We start from the raw sequence: 5,026 nt of genomic DNA, 5'->3' as shown, positions 1-5,026 counted from the left end.
TATTTTCCTTGCTTAATTTTATCACCTATTTCTCTCTGTTTTATGATAAAGCTTTATCGAGTGTATTGGTGTAAGATGCATTCATTTCTTCTTGTCATGTGGCAAATAATTTTTTAAAGTTTCGGTCAAATTAGAGATAGCATCTAGGCCTCAGTTGTATTTTGGCTCCAGGCCCAGAAAAGGAGCAGAACCAGATGAAGTGATGCCATGGCTGACATCAAGACCAGCTGCACAGATCAACTACCCCTCCCCCTATCTCAGCCCAGACCAATCAGGAGAGACTACAAACCTTACCAAGACCCCAACTCCCTTAGTCCCATGAGTAATGATTTCCCCGCTATAGAACCCATTCCCGGGAAGCCATACTTGAGCCAGGTCTCTTAGTATTAGTTCACCTGTGTCTTAGCACAGGCCACTTCTTACAAATCAACCCCCACTTTCTGTGCTGCACGCTCCTGCTTGTGTCTTACTGGGCTTTGATGTGGACCCCTTTACTCTAGTGACACTAGATGGAATAGCCTACTACTCACCTAGGTTATGTGGTATTGCCTATTGCTTCTAGGTTACAAATCTACACAGCATATTACTGTAGGCAATTGTAACACGTTGGTAAGTATTTGTGTGTATATAAACTTAAAAATGGGTATGGTAAAAATACGGTCTAAAAGATTAAAAATGGTACAGCAGTATAGGGCACTTACATGAATGAAGACTGCAAGATTGGAAAGTGCTCTGGGTGACTCAGTGAGTGAATGATAAGTGAATGTGAAGGCCTAGGACAGTGATGGTGAACCTTTTGAACTCGGCGTGTCAGCATTTTGAAAAACCCTAACTTAACTCTGGTGCTGTGTTTCATATAGAAATTTTTTATATTTGCAAACCATAGTAAAACAAAGACCTATATTTTTGACATTTATTTCATATATTTAAATGCCATTTAACAAAGAAAAATCAACCAAAAATGAGTTCACGTGTCACCTCTGACATTCATATCATAGGTTCACCATCACTGGCCTAGGACGTTATTGTACACCAGCACGTCAAACTCACTGTCTGCGGGCTGCATATGGACCACAACAAATGCTTTTGCGGCCCAGCCAATATAACGATATGTAAGAAACGTTTTAATAAAAATTTCATAACTGAATTTTTACAATATCCTGTTTTACATAATCCTATCTAATAAAAGAGAAACATGGTAATTAGCTGTGCTTCCGCTACCCTTCCCACTGGCTAATCAGGGCGATATGAAAAGTAACTTCCAGCCAAGATGGTGGCCGGCAGCCAGGCAGCTTGAAGCAAACATGAGGCTTGCTTGCTTCAGTGACAGAGGACTCCAACGTTCCCTGCCTGCCGCTGCCGGCCTCTGAGCTTGCAGTTTGAAACATTGTTACAAATATAGAAGCTAAACAAAACCCCAGAAACCTGCTTACAGCCAGCCAGGATCTCAGAGCTGGAGTTGAAACAGTGCTTCGATTATAGAACCCAAACAAATCAGATACCTGCTTTCAGCAGCCGAGTCCTCAGAGCTGGAGCCAAGTCTCAGAGCTAAAGCTGGCCCAGAATAAAAAAAAGAAAAAAAGGAGTGGTTGGGAGCTTCAGTCACCCGCCAGCCTGAAAACAGCCCTCAGCTCCTCACCCAGACTGGCCAGGCACCCCACTGGGGACCCCCACCCTGAAGGGTGTGTGACCAGCTGCAAACAGCCATCATCCCCTCAGCCAGGCTGGCCAGGCACTCCACTGGGGACTCCCACCCTGATCCAGGACCCCCTTCACAGCAAACCAGCCGGCCCCCACCCATGCAACAGGCCTCTATCCTATATAGTAAAAGGGTAATATGCCTCCCAGCACCGGGATCAGCAGAGACACGAGGCCTCCCGGCACCGGGATCAACGTGACATGGGGCAGCGCCCAACCCCCCTGATCGCCCTGCGGCTCTGTGTGTGACAGGGGGCGGAGCCACAACCTCCTTATCGGCCCTGTTCTGTTCCTGACAGGGAAAAGCGCCCCAACCCCCTGATCAGACCTGCTCTGTGCCTGATATGGAGGAGCTCCCCAACCCCCTGATCGGCCCTGCTCTGTATGTGACAAGGGGCAGCACCCCAAACCCCTGATGGGCCTTGCTCTGTGTGTGACGGGGGTGGTGCCGCCACCTCCCCATCGACCCTTGAGTGTGACAGGGGGCAGTGCTCCAACCCCCCAATCAGCCCTACTCTGAGCGTGACTGAGGGTGGCATCGCAACCTCCCAATCCGCCCTGCTCTGTGCATGACAGGGGGCAGCGCCCCAACTCCCCAATCGGCCCTGCTCTGAGCCCGACCAGGGGCTGCACCTAGGTATTAGGCCTGCCCTCTGCCACCCGGGAGCAGGCCTAAGCCAGCAGGTCGTTATCTACCAAGGGGTCCCAGACTGCGAGAGGGCACAGGCCGGGCTGAGGGATCCCCCCACCCACGAGTGCACAAATTTTTGTGCACCGGGCATCTAGTAATATTATAAAGTATGATCCTTCCTCTTTACCTCAATCCTACTTTCTAGAAACAGAATTCTACTATTCACAGTAGAAGCTATTTCCGTGACTACTCTACTCTAATTTTGACTCATCAGTTACCACAGTTTTTACTGAGCACCTTGCCCTGGAAACTGAAGATTTAGCTCACTCATGCCATCACACTGTCCCACATCTCCTCCTTTAAATGTCCTTGTAACTTTGAATACATATATTTTTAAATCTGTGTTCCTTGTTCAATGATGTTTAATGGTATCCCTTGCCTCTTATTTTTTAGCAGCCTTGTTTCCTCTCCACCTTGTTCATGCCAGTTTAACAGCCTAGTCCCTTGGTGAACTTTGACAAAGTCCATGCTAATACATGAATCTTTTTGCAATGCCAACCAAGTCATACATGATTTGTCCACTCTAAAGGTTGTAAATAAATAAGCAAGATCTTAATTGCATGCCTATGTAAATAATGTTCACTCCTGTCCAAAAATTATACATTGATTATATTTCTTTTTTTGTATGTTCAAATGTCAGGAAACCTGGACTATACAAGGAAAATGTTAAGACACTCACTGAACTGTTTAAAATCATCCCACATTTTACTTCATATTTGGAATATAATGTACTTACTCAATTTATTTCCCAAGTTGTTTTTAATTGCTTTTTTGGGGTACTATTTGCCTTTACAATACATCAATTTTTTTTCTACTTTCAATTGTATCATTTCCAATGATTCTCAAAGTGTAGTATGCAAAACTCTGTGGTTCTCCAAGACCCTTTGGGGGCTAAAAGGTCAAAACTATTTTTATAATGGCACTAAGACATCACTTGTCTTTTTCACTGTGTGTAAAAGCACCGCTGGGTAAAACTACTGACAATGAATAGGCAGTGCACAACACAAAGGAAGATAACAGTTGTATTTTAGAATGTCCTTGCTGAAACAGTTAAAAATGTTAATTTTACAAACTCTCAAGCTTTGGTTGAACATTTCTGTAATGGTCTGTGACAAAATGGAAAGTACCCCTGAAGCAGATTGCTGTTGCATATTGAAATATAATGGATGTCTCCAGAAAAGACACCTTTATGACTGAGTTGTGAGCTTAGCCACTTGTTTTTCATAGAAACCACTTTAACATCAAAGAACAATTGACAAACTATGGTTATGCAGACTTTAGTATTTAGAGATATATTCCAGACATTGAACTAAATAAGCCCTCCAATTCAACAAGACGAAAAATAACTTGGAAAAATGTTTTAGGCCATCATCAGGTTGATGGTAAGATTCAGTGACAGATATTTTCCAAATGACCAGTGCATGTTGTTACAAAAATTGTCCATGGATAAAAGATTTATTCAAAGTGCAACACAGATCAAAGTATTTTTAAACAGCTTTGTTATGGTATAACCAACATACACTAAGCTGTACATATTTAAAGTACACTATTCATATATCTATCTGTACACCCAGGAAACCATCACAACCAAGATGATAAACATATTAGTCAGGCCCCAAATTTCATCATGGCCTTTATACTATGTCCTTCTACTTCTGTACCTCACACACCATCCCCCAAATCCATCCCCTTCTCCAGCCAACCACAGCTACCTTCTGTCACTACAAATTAGTTTACATTTTCTAAATTTTCTTTAATGGAATAATATAGCATGAACTAAGCTCTTTTTCTCCTGGCTTCTTTCACTCAGCATTTGTGAGTCATCCAACCCACTGTGTGTATCAAGTTCATTCATTTTTATTGTCGAATAATATCCGTCATATGCGTATACCACCATTTGTTTATTTATTCATCTGTTGATGAACTGTGAGTTGTTTCCAGTGTTTTACTATAACTAATAAAGCTGCTGTGAACATTCATGTGTATATCTTTGTATGACATATGCTTTAATGTCTCTTGGGGAAATACCTAGGAGTGAAATGGCTGGATTATGTGGTAAGTGTATGTTTAACTTTTTAAAAACTGCTAAACTGTTTTCCAAAGCAGTTATACTATTTCACAGTTCTACTAGCAGCATATGAGAGTTCCAGTGCCTAATTTTTGAAATAATGGGTATAGTCAGTCTTTTTAACTTTAGCCTTTAAAATAGAAATGAAGAGATCTAACACTGTGGTCTTATTCCACATTATCCTAATGAATATTGAGTATCTCTTCATGTGCTTATTTGCTTCCTATATGGCATCTTTTGGTGAATTGACTGTTCAAATCTTTGCCCATTTTTCTATTATTTTAGTTGTTGCTTTGTTTTATTCTTTTATTGAGTTTTAAGAGTTCTTTACATATTTTTATATGAATCTTTACTTTAATCTACACGAATAAAAGAGAAAAATTGGTAACTGGCGTACGACGCTACCTTTTCATTGGCTAATCAGGGCTATATGCAAATTAACTGCCAACTAAGATTGGCAGTTAACTGCCAACAAGATGGCAGTTAATTTGCATATGTAGGCACAATGCAGGGAGGCAAAAGGGAAAGCAGGAAGAAGCCCCCTGCCACTGACAGTGATCAGAAACCCA

Source organism: Myotis davidii, unplaced genomic scaffold (assembly GCF_000327345.1).
Source record: "Myotis davidii unplaced genomic scaffold, ASM32734v1 scaffold168, whole genome shotgun sequence".
In the NCBI taxonomy this organism is placed as follows: domain Eukaryota; kingdom Metazoa; phylum Chordata; class Mammalia; order Chiroptera; family Vespertilionidae; genus Myotis; species Myotis davidii.
Note: the sequence above shows the minus strand (reverse complement) of the source record.